Source organism: Diabrotica undecimpunctata, chromosome 3 (genome assembly GCF_040954645.1).
Source record: "Diabrotica undecimpunctata isolate CICGRU chromosome 3, icDiaUnde3, whole genome shotgun sequence".
NCBI lineage: Eukaryota > Metazoa > Arthropoda > Insecta > Coleoptera > Chrysomelidae > Diabrotica > Diabrotica undecimpunctata.
The window spans coordinates 38,807,074-38,824,139 of NC_092805.1; the positions used below are offsets into that span (position 1 = coordinate 38,807,074).

The window sequence follows — 17,066 nt, forward strand, 5'->3', positions numbered from 1 at the left end:
AGCGTCCTGCGCTTTCCAACTCCCCGTTTCCATTTAAGCCTATCGGTCCAGTCTCTTGGTCGTAGATCTATCTCTGACATTGCCTTTCGCACTCCATCAAGCCTTTTAGTTTTTCTCGTTGTTTTTTTCTTAGGTAGTCGCCCATGCAATAGTAATTTTGATAGACCATGGTCTGTCATTCACTGTACATATCCGTACCAAAGAAGCTGATTTTGCTATATTTATTCTATAGTGATGGTTGTTCTGCATTATGGAATTATTTTTGATATTTTTTCATTTGTTAGCATTATTCTGCATATACCTGCTGATCTGCGACAAAAATTCCTTTCCAGAACAAGTTTTTATTCCGTTCTCTTAGTGATTTGCGGAGTTTTACATTCATAAGATGTAACGATTTTAAAAACACTGTTATATAGCTGTATCCTTTTGTCATTAGAGATAGATCTGTAATCGCTTTGTACCTGTAGATCTTTCTGGTCTTGTGCGATGAATACTGGATCGTCCGGTATAATACCGGACATAAAATAAAGCATATACAAGGATGTTTCATCGTTTAAAGGTATATCCATTCCAGAACATGATCTCCATCTCTTCAATGCTTCATTCAGGTTGATTTTGAAGAGTGTTGAAGATAGACTGTAGCCTTATTTTAGTAAAAATTCTCGAAGAAATGATTGGTAATCTTTAATTTGATTAAAGATCGTTGTAAAGTCGTTGTTTGTTTTTACAAATGTAATATTAATACAGAAGTTGGTATATCCCTAGCCATTCTTGTTTCATTTAGTTGGAAAAAAGTGTATATATGGTCAATGCAAGATCGTCCAACTCAAAATCCTTTTTGGTGTTCCAGCTGCAGTAATTCGTATTTGTTTTCGACTGAGGTTTTCATAATTTATCGACTAAGAGGGCTGGTAATTGAAATGCAGTGGTGGTTTTTGCCGTCTGCTTTAACCCTTTTTATAATAGTCTATGGATTTGGTATCTTCTAGGTGTTTGCTGCAGATATTCAAATCCGGACTTGTCTAGTTCTATTGCTTAGCGACTTTTAACATATTTACTTATTTATTGTTTTTCATTTATCATCACTCTTGTGACTTTTTACTTTATACATTAAAGTGTATATAGATTTTCTCGTAAAACCATTGAGACATTTTTATTTACATTTCGATATCTTTTCTAAGCTCACTAAAACGATCATCTAAATGAATCTTTATATACCTATTAGGTTTTATGGAAATAAACGACATTTTATAACTACTTGATATTTGACGTTTTATTTTTCATCTCAGAAATCGTGTTCAATATAACGGTTTACGAATGATTTCGGGGGAAGGAAGTCCTCCGAAAGTATACTATTGGCACATATTATCGAAAAAACACGTCAAATGTCTGGCTATTGAAATGTTCTGAGAAAAACTTACTTCCGTGGACTAATAAGAGAAAAAAGATAAACCTGGAAAAGTTTCAGCGGCGAGTTGACTAGTTGTTAAAACAAAATTTGTTAAGTTAGTTGGGTAGATTACGAAACTGTGCACAGCTATGGTGCAAAATATAGAGAAGGGTTTAGAAATGATGTATCATGAAACATTTATAGGTAATATATACATTATACACATATATGTATTAAAATGAAGTGAGTTAAGTATACTTCTATGTGTCATACGTATCAATTTAAGAACACAATAGATTTTTTGTTAAATAGATATATAGTTTTGTGAAAATATAAAATTGGGATGACTTGTGCAACTTTTTTAATAATAAGGTCACTCTTCAGTAATGGCAACTTGTATCTTCAACTTTGAAAACGCATGATTAAATATTAAATATTACAAACGGTGAGTTATTTTATACGGTATCGAAGCATGATCTTTAAAAATATCTACTATTAATTTCGTAGAGGCTTTTGGAATGTAGTTGTATAGACGAATACTAAAAGTGACGTAAACTGCTAAGCAGATAAATAAAGCAATTCTCAACATAGCAAAAGCTACTATTTAACTGATTGATAGCGTCAAATCCAGGCAAATAGTATATCTCGGACATACAATGCGGGAAAAACAGTGTATTATTTAGTCTTATACTGTATAATTGCAAAAAAGAAATACTCAACACTATAAACGAGAGAAAAATGAGCTACTTTGGTCACATAGTAATAAATAAAAAATATGAGTTGATGTGATTGGTTATACAAGGGAAATTCGAAGGAAAAAGAGAACCGGGAAGACGACATACATCCTAGTTCTTCTTCTTCAGGTGCCATCTCCGCTACGGAGGTCGGCAATCATCATAGCTATTTTATTTTTAAGGCAGTAGCTCTAAAAGGTTGTTTTGAGCTGCATACAAACCATTCTTTCAGGTTCTTAAGCCATGAAATTCGTCTTCTTCCGATGCTTCTTCTGTTATCTATCTTTCCTTGCATTATGAGTCGCAGGATGCCATACTTCTCGCCCCCATCACATGTCCGAGTTACTGTAGCTTTCTTTCTTTAATTGTAAGTTTAACTTCCTTCTCTTTACCTATTCTTCTCAGTACTTCATTGTCCGTAACTCTATCTACCCAGGAAACCCTCATAATTCTTCTATAGGTCCACACTTCAAAGGCGTTAAGTCGTCTCATTGTGTCTAGATTTAAAGTCCATGATTCCAATCAATAGTATAGTACACTGTATACGTAACATTTTGTTAGGTGTACTTTAAGAGCTAATGTTAAATCTTTGCCACATAGGACCTTTTTCATTTTCATAAAATTAGAACATGCTTTTTCGATTCTGACTTTGATTTCTGTAGTGTAGTATTATTTTTTGTTATAATTGTTCCTAGGTAAGTGTACTTTTTTACTCTTTCGATCTGTTGGCCCTCTACTATCAAGATTTCGTTAGTATTATGGTTGTTTTTACAAATTTTCATAAACTTCGTCTTTTTGATATTGAGCGAGAGTCCGTACTTCCTACTACATACTATTATTTTACTTATGAGTCTTTCCGGGTCTTGTAAACTATCGGCCATTATTACTGTATCATCTGAATATCGGATGTTGTTAACTTAGACTCCATTTACTCTTATGCCGACTGTTTCATCTTCCAGAGTTTCTCGAATTACCTCTTCAGAGTAAACGTTAAATAATATAGGTGATAGTATGCAGCCTTACCTGACTCCTCTCTTTATTTCCATTTCTTCAGACATCCTGGTTGAAAAATTTAAAACAGTGGAGTGGAAGAACAACAATAGAACTCTTCAGAACTGCTGCAGACAGAGCAACATGGGTAGTGATAATCGCCAATATCCTTAAAGGATGAGGCACATGAAGAAGAAGAAGCATATAATATACAATATATAGCCTTAGTTTCTTGAGGGCCTGAAGATGCTGTAAAAGTTTGTAAACAGCGAAACCGGTAGCCCATTCTCTTTTTTCAACTTTAATAAAACCTATTACGGATTGTGAATAGGAGACTTATTTCCCTTACATTCATCAGTATAATAGTCTTTGACTAATTATGATGAGTAAAATCAAAAGTCGCAGGGAAATTGGTAGAAGTCTCGTACTTATAAAATATCAGAGAATGAACCGGAATACGGAGAACCGTACATTCAGAATAGCTCAAGATAGAGATAGTCTTGCGTGTTAACTGGCAACGTAAAAAGACTGGATAAGGCACGTTAAGAGGAAGCAGGCATAGTTTTAAATGAAAGTCAGTTAGAACTGAAAAATGTTTTAAAATTGTCATTATATTTTTAAGATTATGTGTTTCATTTATGATAAATCCAAATGTTTTAAATTAGTAAACTGCTAAATAATTAAAATTTGAATCTCAAAAAAATAGGAACTTGATACAGAGAGATTAAATAATATGAAGATGATCAATTTGAAATATTTTAGAAAGCGGACTTACAAAAAAATACAGGCAAGAGAAAGAGGAGATTAGAGAACTGTGGTGAAAATGACAGTTGTAAAATCAAAGCCTAAGAAAGGAAGAAGTTTGTTGGGAAATTAGTGGTACTGAACGTTGAGTAGAGAATAATAATTATTAATAAGGAACTGATGTCTGATTTATTTGAGTTTTTATGATGATAATAAAAAGTGGGAATACTTACTTACTTGTTTTCACTAATGATGGTCTGGTAAGACCGAAAACGTTCTTACTGAAACGACTTACTTTCTTGTTTTCACTAATGATGGTCTGGTAAGACCGAAAACGTTCTGATGAAATACCTTTACGATTTAAACCAGAAATGTTTACTTCATTGTTCAATTTTATCACGGGTGAAATATGTTTGTGAGAAAAACGTCAACTAGGCTTGTTTATCCTGTATATTGTTAATTGGATTAAATAATATTGAATAACGTTAAATTTACGCCGATAGTATTAAATTATTTTTGGTGGAATAACAAAAGAACTATTCGATTAAGTAACCTGAAATTACCAAATTCATTGTCTTTCTACCACTAGTGGCTAATTTATTTGTTTTGTCTAATTATGCAATTTGCTAATAAAATTATAATAAATAAGTACGTAGATACCGAAATCATTCCTAGTCAACTAAGATTTTAAAAGATAGCATTTGTGGTAATTTGCTGTAAGAACATACCCACGTAATTCTTCCATACAACAAAAATTTTGAATAGAGCTGATTTTTCATAGTTGGTAATTCTTGAACTCGATTGTTTTGCAAAGTTTTATATACATGTAAGATAATCAAACAATTAAACAAAAATGTGTATCTAAAACTCTAACAGAATTCTATTACACTGGAAGCAAGTCATAATTAGAACAGATAATATAGAGCATCCGAAAATCGTAATAATTAGAGTTGGTTATGCATGCAAAATTTCTTTGTGGTAGTGGGCTCGACTAACAGTAAACGATGTAAATATAAAAGAATCATTTGATCAAATTTACAACAAAACATGTAAAGGAGTTAATAGTGTTGTGAATAAGCCACAATTTTACTTTAAAAATAAGTTTAGTTGACGTTTCGACTTCGAAAATCATTCTCAAAATGTAAAACATTAATAAATTAAACAAATTTTTTTAAAAGTAACAAGAGAGTTAAGAAAATACATAATGGACATCGCTGCGATATAAGAAGTAAGATAGAAAATGCAGGAGAAATCACAGAAGAAGAAAAGAAGAATATGTATTTATATACAGTGGAGACATACAAAAAATGCAAGAATGGAGTGGGGTTATACATAAATAAAAAAATTCACAAGCAGCATAACAAAGTTCAATCCGATAGACAGGAGGATCACCACACTTAGACTAAAAATGGAAACACACTATATAGCATTAATAAATAATATATACTTTTTAATATCGTCCTTATTCAGAACACACTAGTTTTTTCACTTTGTCAGCACAAATGCGAACACAAATTCTCATTGATTTGTGTTCACATGCCATAACATTATTATTAAATATTTTATTCAATAATTATTAGTTTTTGAAACAGAACCATTGTAACTGTAGAAGAACTAAACGTTTTAATTTAAGGCATGCGAAGACAGTTAGTAATAAAAGTAGAATGAATGCTTTGAGGTGTGATTGATAACCGTGAAATGACTTGCGTTCTCACTGAAAAACCTTTTATTAATTGCCATTATTCGATCTTCGCATTAAATTAGTAAATAAAATAATGTTATTTTCTATTTACTCATGACTGACGAAAAAAGCATTTTTTTTTGTTTATCAATAAATTCATTTATACCTTTCGGTGTGGGGCTATTTACATTATAATTAATTTCATTTATAATATTTATGTTTTTCTTGATCGTTACCTTGACCAAGGATCAGCTCACTTCTAGGGACTGAGGGCCGTGTTTTTATTGTGTCAAGCATGTTTGGCTTTTAGCCATGCTCTACCGCGCTGGATACTGCGAGTTGGTAGAGGGTAGGATGAAGGTAGGAGTTTTTAAAGGGAAAGATAAAAAGGGTACAAGGCAGGGTCACCAATCGCTGTAGCAGCCTGTCGTCTCTTACTGGGATTGTAGAAGCTGCTAGCGACCTGATACCCATGAAAGACAGCAAACAGAGGGTGCAAAGAATTCCTGGGTCAGATCAGGCTACCATGTAAGAACCTAAATATCAGAAAGACCTAACCTAAATATCAGTAAGAACACTGTCATCAGAAGAAAAGGTTCTGGAACTAGAAAAAGAGTTAAAGGACTTTAAAATGGGACGTTATGGGTCTTTGTGAAGCAAGACGTATAGGAGAGGAATGTATAACTCTGAAATCAGGACACATGTTTTTTATACGGAAAACAAAAAAAATAGAAGGTGTTTGATTCATGATAGACAACCAACACACTACCCATTAAAATGAAAACAAGAGCTAAAATGTCCCATGCAAAAAAAAGTAAAACGAGTTAAAGAGGAAAGTAGTAGCGGTAAAAAACTCTGCGATATCAAAGAAATTTAAGGAAAGTCTGAAAGGTAAGCTAGAGAAACGTACAGGTGATGTAGTTGAAGATGCTATTAATTATTGGAGTCGGTGTAGAACCATATGGGAAGAGGTAGCCACTGAAATAATTGGAAGACAAAAGTGTGAAAAAATAAGATCGGACTGGTAGATATGCGCAAGTAACGCAAAGAAAAACTCTAAGCATTTACAAGGGCTTCAAGGACAAGGAACGAGACAAGTAAAGAAAGAGTATACGCAGCTAAGACGGGATAAAAAACAAATACTGAAAGGAAAGAAGCAGGATCATATACAAAACTAACTGAAAGAACTAGAGAAATTTAGCACACAAATACAAACGTAAAAATTTTATAAAAAGGTTAACCAGAACAGAAAGGTATTCAAACCTAGATCATCAACAGTTAGAAACAGAACAGGAGATATCATTGTTGATCAGGATTAGATAATAGAACGATAAGCAGAAAGTTTTGAGGAGTGACCAAATATAAGAAGTGAGAGGGGTTGTAAGAAACAGAAATCCAGGTAGAAGGCATGGAAGAGAAAAGAGAGAAATCTAACCTCCCAACAGAGAAAGAAGTCATTAAAGCAATATAAAAATTAAAAGAAAACAAAGCTCCTGTAGCAGATGGTATTCCTTCAAAGTTTTTGAAACGTGGCGCAAAAAATCTGACCTATTTTACAAGTAGGCTGGTAGGTAGTTTAGAAGCAGTTAAAACTGACGTGGGAGAAACGGCAAGACCATTAAGTGTCAGAATAAACAAGCATGAAACATACATCAAGAACAGAGACTTCGAGAAATCGTATAGATATACAAACATGTCTGGGACAACGAACACAGACCCTAATGGATAGATGCATCAATAATCATGAAAGAAACAGATATGAAAAAAAAAGTAAAAGAAGCAGCCCTCATCCTACTTAATGAAGAAAAATGTGTAGCAAACCTATGAGAAAAATATAGCTAGGTTTGGTTGTCAATTCTAAAGTCAACAACAAGAATATACCGACAATACCGGAGTAACTGGAGATCGAAGAATATTACCTACAATCGTGTACACAATATATATGCAACACACAATACACAAAACACAAATCTACGTTGCACAATTTACGTTACATAATCACAATTACGATACAGTTTACACAAACACAAAAAACACACAAAACATAATTTGATATTTCGAGGGTAAAAACATCACTCTCAGACTTTTTCAGCCATTTATGTGCTGCTGTATATAAGATCGAGGCCAAGTATGTCAATTTTAAAATGAAAACCCAATAAAAAATAACTTTGGTTATACATTTTCGCAGAATATTTTATAATAATCTTTTCTGGGGACAATTTCCGGATTGTAAGTCGAAATTCCAAACATTAGTTATTTAAAAATGTTATTTTCATTACAACCAATAATTGTGACTTAATCCCATATAAACATAATATTTAGACCAAGCCGTACTTCCAAATTTTCTTTTAAGTTTTAAGTAATACTAGATAGAAATTTATTTTATAAAATATATATTATAAAAGATAATAACACTGTAAATATTTAACGAGCTGTTATTCCAGGAAGAGAAAGAGAATTTTCTGACTTAATGTAGCTATTATTTAGTAGTACTTAACAAGCGCAATTCATTTCACGGTCGTAGATCACAGTCGTTCACTCCACTTTTAATTTCAACGCACGCTTTAAGGTTTCTTAGAAGGAAAGAACTTTCAAACAAACATACGGTTTATTATACAATATAACAATGGTAAGCTTTACAAAGATTAAAATTGGACTATTAAAAAAAAGAGAAAATATCAAAATACGGTATTAAACATTTTAAACCAAAACTCATAATTATCAAAAATTTGATAGTAAATGTATACGAAATACTTTAGTGTTCAGAAACTGTTTTGCAATCATCTCAGTTCTTAATTATTACACTGTGTGTGTGTGTGTAGATAGTGGATGGCATTAGAACTTGTCTATTTGCCACAGAATATTTGTATTTTTTTTTTATTATTATTATTAAGGATAGGATAGGGATAAAAACATGGCCACTCGTTTCTTGTCTAGGGACCCATCAAGACATTTTTATTAAGACAAACTAGACTAGGTCACGGGCAGGAGGTATTAACAAATGGGGTAAAACAGAGGTTTGGATTCTAATTACATAATGTTTGTAAACACATATTTATATACACATATATACATATACACATATTTAACCATATATGAGCTAAATATCTATTTTTGCTTCTAAAACAAACTTGATTAAAAGGTTGTATATTTCTTTCTCTTGTTGTGCTAATAAAGTAGGAATGTTAGTTGGTAGACTTACAAACTTTTTCAGTTCTTGGTACAGCATATCTGTATGTGCAGTATATTTTTGACACTCTAAGAAAACGTGATTTATATCGGCTAAAGGTTTTTCTGGACAGTGAGGACAACACGGAGAATCTAAGATACCAATCCTAAACAAATGTGCTGGAAAGCGACCATGATTAAGTTTTAAACGTGATATAATTGATGACTTATATCTATTATAATCCCACGAGTTGATGTAAGGAATGTCCGTCGGTAAAACCGGTTGAAGTTTAAAATAGAGGTTCTCTGATGTAGTTGAAAATTTACTGTACTGAGTTTCCCATCTAACCCTTACATCAGCCTTATATAAATTAATAAGATCTGATGGGTTGCACATGTTTACTTTCAATTCTGAGTCAAGTGCTTTTTTAGCTGCGATATCAACTGCCTCATTCCCAGTTATCCCTGAATGACCTCTAACCCAGACTAGTGTAACTCGTACACCATACTCCTGCAGTTTATATCGACTATTTTTTATAGATAGAAGAATATTTTTATTATAATGATTAAAAGGAGGGCTTTTAATGGCCTTCAAAACTGAGAGAGAGTCTGTTACAATTACCACAGATAAAGGTAAATTCATCTCGCACCAATCTAAAGCTTTGCTAATAGCTATAGCCTCTGCACTGAAAATCGATAAATAATAAGGGACTTGATATTGCTCAACATGGTTAATATTAGAAACTAAAAATGCACAGCCTGTTTTAAATCTTTTTTTTGATCCATCCGTATAGATGATGATTTTATTCTCTCCTAAATTACAGAGTATAGATTTGAAAATTAATTTTGATAGAAATATATTATCTGGATAGTTTGGAATTATAATGGTTGGTTTAAATATTAAGGCTGCAAAATTGATTTCGTAAATAGGATATTTTTTTTGACTATGTATTAGTTCTTTATGTCTCTCAGTGTCGATAAAAGCATCAGCAAGAGGGGGAGACGTTTTAATTCTCCAATATTTGTTTGTAAGATTCTGGACCACTATATTTGATATTTTTTTGACCATAAATGTACTAAACGTCCTATACTTTATTAGCTGTTTATTAGCTAAGTACTCTCTTCGAAGGCACAAAGGCGGTTCTTGTGCTTCAGCGAGAACTGCACAATTCGGTGACGACATCATAATTCCTAGACTTATTTTAATTGCCTTATATTGAATTCTGTCTAAGATTAATAAGTTTGATTTGCTAGTTGAGGCATAAATAGTACATCCATAATCTATTATTGAGCGGATGTATGACTTGTAAAAAGTAAGAGATATTTTAACATCTGCACCCCATTTATATTTAGAAACTACACGCAGAAGATTGAGCCCTTTCTCACATTTTTGCTTTACGTGTTTTATATGGCTGGTCCATAGGAGTTTATTATCTATATGGATGCCAAGATATTTATATTCTTTCACTACGGGTATAGTAAAATCACCTATGGTATACAAATCGGGTGTTTTAAGTCTGTGCCTAGTAAGACACATAACCGCTGTCTTTTGCTGTGAAACACTAAAACCCATAGTATGTAACCAATCACGCATGCAGCAAAAAATATACTCTAAATCTGTAATACATCGTTCATATGAACTATGGATAGTATAGAAACAAATATCATCCGCGTACTGTATAACTTTTATAGTGTCATTCATCAAACTATGCAGCTCTGCTGTGTATACATTAAATAAAAGTGGACTCAATATTGATCCCTGCGGCAAACCGTTATATACTGTTCTTGGCCCGTGGAGTACATTTCTGTGGTCACGAATATAAATTTTTCTGTTTAGAAACAAATTTATTAAGTTATTTGATACCTGTTTGCTGATACCCATTTTACACAATTTTGTTTTTAAAATACTCAAATCAACCACATCATATGCACCTTTTAGATCCACAAATAGGCATAACATGTATTTGTTATCAGATAAGCATATTTGTGCATCTGTAACCATATGGGTCAATGCATCTATCGTACTACGGCCTCTCCGAAATCCATACTGTGTAGTGGGTAGGAGAGAATTGCTTTCAATAAAATGTTCTAGGCGAAACTTAATCATGCGTTCAAAAGTCTTGGTCAGACAAGACATTAACGATATAGGTCGATATGATGAGGGTAATTTTGGATCTTTAGATGGTTTTTTAATTAAACATATAACAATATTTTTTAAATCCTCAGCATAATCTTGTTTTACCCACCAGTTGTTAAAAATTTTTAAAATTATTTGTTTAGCTGAAACTGGAAGATTGTGTAAAATTTTATATGTGAAACCATCCAAACCGGGAGCCGTGCTTCTGGTTTGGTTTAATGCCAAAATTAACTCTGAATAAGTAAAAGTTTTAGACATAGTATCTGAAGTAGAACAAAAATGAAAATTTTTTTGATTGTCTACATTGACATTAGAGACCGAAGGCGGGGCCAGCTGATTCAGAACATCCTCAATTAAATCTTCGTGCAATGGAGGTTTCTTTTGTTTATGATATTTGTTTCTTATAGCTTTTACACAATTCCAAATGTTTGAAAGGGGTGTAGATCTATTGAGTTGATTAAGAAAGGTTATCCAACTATTTTTTTGTTTTAACTTGAAAATGAGTTTAGCCTTTGCTGCGATATTTTGGTAATTCAGATAATTTGTAATATTTCCTTGTCTTCTGAACAATTTAAGTGCGTGGGAGCGACTTTCAGCTATATCAGAACATTCTTTGTCCCACCAATAGGGCCTTGGGACAGAAGGAATGAAAGGTTTTTTAACGGGCATGGATGCAGATGCTGCTGAAGATATAACTTCAAATAATTTTTTTGTTATTTGACAGTTATCTGAATCATTTAGAGATAAATTTGAACTGATTTCATTTTCAATAAATGCTTGAAAGGCTGACCAATCGGCACGACCGTCATTCCACTTGGTTGCCGGATTGATTTCGATAGATATGGGAGCAATTTGAAGCTGAATCTGAATAGGGTAGTGATCAGAACCTAAAGTGTCTTGATATACGGACCAATTTACCAAATCTGCCAAAAAAGGGGAGATAAGAGTTAAATCAACTGCAGAGTGATTACCATTGGGATTAACTCTAGTGGGCGATCCATCATTTAAAGTAATTAGTTCCAAAAAATCTAAAGCTTCTGTTAAATCCTTTCCCCCGCGATCTTCCGGAATAGGGCCCCACCTGTAATGGTGTACATTAAAATCGCCGCAAAAAATTGTACGAGAGATATCAAACTGTACCAATAAGTTTAACCAATCTTTTTTTGTGGCTGCTATGTCTGAAGGTTTGTATACTGAAACGAAAGAAATATTTATATCTGGAATAAATACTGCACATACTTCAATGCCCCTTGAAAAATTTTGAATTATTTCACTTTCTTGGTAGTTAATTGTTTGTAAGATAAATATACCAACTCCGCCATATCCGTCATCACGACACCTTTTAATGAAGTTATATCCCTTAATATTAAAATTACTATTAGACCTAAGCCAAGTTTCGGAAAGTATGATAATATCAACATGGTTTTTATTAAGGTAATTTAACAAATTATTTTTATTAGATGTTATTGATCTACTATTCCACTGCAAAATTATTAATTGGTTTTTAATTGTTTGTTTATTAGCCATTTTTAAAGTTTAATCAGTAAAATAGTTTTTCACTTGAATCTGATTCACTATATGTTTCCATGGCATCATTTGGATCACTTGGAACAAACGCACTTTCTACAAAGTCCCGGATATGAGATTCCATGAGAGTATTTGGTGGTAATTGAAAATTTTTTTGAAATTTATTTATGAAGGAGGTAATTAACATTATAGTTTTCTCTTTATAGTCCATAAATTCTTCTCTGTAGGGGTTAGGTATAATGGGTTTAGGTTTTTGACTAGGTTTAAAAGATTTTTTTACAGGCATCGTATCTGGTGTAGGAGAGGTTGGGTGTGTTCGTTTAATTGTTTTAACAGTATTCACTTTAGAAGCTGGTTTTGGTTTTTTAAAAGTACTATTAGATGATGGACTGTCACCAGAAGTATTCGGTAAAGTTGGAAAATTGTTATCGTTGTTTAAAATAGAGAAACGGTTATTCGTAGCCACCTTCGCATATGATGGATTATTGTATATATTTTCGGCTTCTTTAAAAGAAATGTTTTCAACTGACATAATTTGTTTTATCCCCTTTTGCTTTGCATATACAGGACAAATACGTGAAATTGAGGGGTGGTCGTTATTATTACAATAAATACACAAATTATTTTCTTTACAATCCTCTTTTGTATGACTTGTATCTGTACACTTTTGGCATCTCTCATTTTTTGATTTACATTGTCTAGCTGAGTGGCCATATCTCAGACATTTGAAACACTGTACAACGGGTTGTATGTAAGGTTCAACATGAAAATTGCATAAATTTATTTGTATACATTTTGGAATTTCATTTCCTAAAAATTTTACTATTATCATTTGTCTATTTACCAAAACTACGTTTCCATCAGAGTCTATAATTTTCCTTTTCATACGATTGACACTTGATACCTGTTTGTTTGATTTGATAGCCGTTAATAAATATTCTTCAGAAAAGAAAGTATCTACCATCCTGACAACTCCTTTTTTGTGAGTGTAGAATTTAGGTATAAATGCTATTAACTCATTTTTTAATATAACTTCGTGGTTAAATAAACTATTGGCTATTTCTAAGGTATTAAAAATAACCTTTACCCTATTAACTCCTACCGGTTTAATGTCTATTACATCTTTTTTTAAAATTTCATCTTTAAGTAGAAAGTGCCCTATTTTAATTGGAAAAAGTCTCCCTAAATTTTTATTTTTATGTTCCACAAACACATAAAATGGGCCATTATCTCCTGGTCTATAACTGTTATTCATATCTATTTGCTGAACATACCTGCTATTATCACTATCAGTGTTTTTTTCATCGGGCGGCTTATCGCCGCCCGTTTTTTCTGACATCACTTACGCCTTAAAAAACTCTAATATGCTCTCCGTAAATATCAATACCAAAACTAACAACTAATTACACTTCTTATATTTTACAAGAAACAATCACCAGCTAATTCACAAAACTCGAATACGTCCACCCACCTTGACTAACGAATTCGAACTCAATTATTACACTGATTAAAACTAAAAAGGAGTCACTTATAAAGATGTTAGTAGTTTTGAACTTATTCTTTTTATGATTTTATTATTTTTATTTCATTACATCTAAGGTTTTTTATACTGAACAGTAAATTTTCTTAGAGAAAAAAAGTGATAAATGTGAAAAATTCGATTTCTTTTCTTAATAACAGCATTGCTAAAAATTATTTTAAAACAAAACTAAAAGCTTGTATGGGTTCCTCTAATTTGTCTAACTTCTGCATTGTGCCAAGCATTGGTCCAAGCATACTTTCAATCACATTTCGAATAGTTTCTTGATCGAGTTGTTGTTCCCATTCTTCCACGAGAACTTCCTCGACATGTTGTAGGTTTCGTAGTGGCTGACGATCCTTCAAGGGCTTCCCGAGTGTATCCCACATGTGTTCAATCAGATTTAAACCTGGACTTCTGGCTGGCCACTCCATAACCTGAATATTGTGGGCAGTCCAATAATTGTGCACTATCCTGGCCACGCGCGGTCTCGCATTATCTTGCTAAAGGATCAATTCTGGACACATATTTTCACTAAATGGGACAACACGTAGTTTAAGAACTTCGTTAATATACCGCTCTGTCATCATCGCCCCTAGCCGAATAACTACTAGGTCAGAGCGGCCATTTAAGGTTATCCCACGCCAAACCATAATTAAAACTCCGCCAAAAGCCTGGGTTTTTAATTGTTAAATCCAAAAAGCGTCCGCCTGATCTTATCCAGACTTTAACACGTCCATCAATATGATTTAAAATAAATCTGGACTGGCCAATAAACATCACGTTACTTCATTGTGCCATGGTCCAATTCATGTGTTCTTCTGCAAACAAGCGTCTGGCTATACGATGTGCAGGGGTCAAAGGAAGCACCTTAGCTGACCTTCTTGCATTCAACGCATGTTCGTGAGGCCGATAACGTATAGTTTGAGTATTTACTCTTGTACCCTTAGCTGCTACCAACTTATTTTGTAGCGTTCGAGCAGTACTTCGACGATCTCTGACGACCTCTGAGCTCTGCTATAAGTAAATAGATATAAATTCAATGTGTTAACGCTCCAAGAAACTAAACAAAAGGGAAATTTCACAATATATATAAACGAATACAAAAATAGTGAAGCTGATGACAGAATGTTGTTAGTAGGTTTTATGGTATAAAAAATAAATAAAAACATAATAAACAACAAAATCAAATTTCAGAGAGAATGTAACGAAAAAACATTTTATATGTAAGTATCCCTAATAATAGAAAATTTCAATGCAAAGATTGGAAAGCAAGAAATTCATGTCAGTAATAGGCAGTTTTAGCAAACACGAAATTACCAATGATAACGGACAAAGACTAGTAAACCTAGCAACAACAGGTGGATTATCTATTATAGGCACGAAGTTTGCTTGCCATAAAGACATCCATCAAGGTTCCTAGCTAGCTTCAAATAGTAAATATACCAATCAAATGCAATGTGCTTATTCAAAGAGAATATGAGAAGATGGTAACAGATACAAGATCTTACAGAAAAGCAGATGTGGGTAGCGATAATTTCCTGGCAATCTCAAGAAAAATATATAAACTTTATATACATACAATATAAAAACAAACGTATTTATCAAATATAATCAATTAATTTTAAATTACAACAAAAACAATTTAATAATTTGTTAACAATTAGGTAAAAACAAAAAACACGTCCTTCCAGAAAAAATTAAACCTATCCTTCCTCATGTTTAAAAATGTACCCAAAATAATAGATATATTATTAAAAATATTAAATCTACTGGATTTGACAAGGCATCACTTTTTCTGTTAAAGGATTGTTTCGATGAGATTGTTTAGATTCTAGCTGGTATATCCCTCTAATTATAGAGGTGTCATAATCCTAAGTGTCTTTGCTAAAACATTTGAAGAGGTAGTTTATAACCATATTGTGCCCTATTAAAATACAAATAATATTAATTACTGTTTTAATGGGAATACGCCATAATTAAAGTTTAAAATAAGTTTATTAACGTTTCAATTTTCAAACATTAATAAATTAAACAAAATTTGTATAATTGTAAAATTTGTTAAGTTTAGACGCAGAAAGGAAATCTACCTCGCTCCTGATTATTTGCGTATTATGAGAGAAGCAAGGTATACTCCCTATTCTTTTTAAGTAGTTGAATTGACCCACACAGATTTTTAAAAGTTTGAGTAAAATTTTTATTGTAGCGTAAGGCCCGGCCGTAAAACACTGACTGAGACCCAACGGTGAGCGATATCTGCGCTCTTCAATACAATTAAAATGGAACCATTTTGTATAAACTGCAGTTCTCAGATACTTGGGTCGACGTGCCTCATCTTCAGCGTTCGATAATTACCAAAGATCAATTGTCTAATCTTTACGAAGGCCCGTGTCCAATTGAGCGTGCTAAGTATGCCCATTTACAAGAACTAAAAGAGTTTATTCCTGCAGATTGCAGATTATTTTATGAAAATTTGTTGCATAAATAAGTTTTAATTTTGCACTTACATAAAGAAATATTTTTGTATTTTATGCCTTATGTTTACCTTTTATTACTTAAGAAAATAAAACATTTAAATATCATACAATTAGGTCTCGGTTCTTTATTGCAATACATCATATGTCAAAAAATGTAACCAAGCGGTAGCAAGAAAATTATCTTATGTCATTAAAAACGGGTTTCTAAGCTCTAGTTAGTAGATCTGTTAATATAACATTAATATAATTCGGCAAAAGTATAGTTTGTCTAAAACAGCAGATCGAAAATACGAAAGTTCTACAATTCATATTATTTTTTTCATCTTCTGAAAAATCGTTTATTTTGACATACGACCTATTGGAGTAACGGCGACTTATGGTCTATTCCTTAATTTATCTTGGACTTTCGACCAGAATTTCTATGCAAAAAGCTGAAGCTGGAGCTCAGAGATCCAGTAAATTCGTAAGAAACTAAGGACAATTGCTAAACAGATTTTTTTTAATATAAGCAACTGAGAGGTGCTGTTAGAAGAAGAAAAGCTTACGCAGCACACACACATATATATATATATATATATATATATATATATATATATATATATATATATATATATATATATATATATATATATATATATATATATATATATATATATATATATATATATATATATATATATATATATTGATTTATAGTAT

General features: G+C 32.4%; 1 protein-coding gene across 1 annotated transcript in view; it reads right to left on the minus strand.

The window, feature by feature from the left end:
- Window positions 1-17,066, minus strand: part of LOC140436715 (uncharacterized) — a 369,152-nt gene that overhangs the window by 109,853 nt on the left and 242,233 nt on the right. The gene's annotated exons all lie outside the window — the stretch shown is intronic.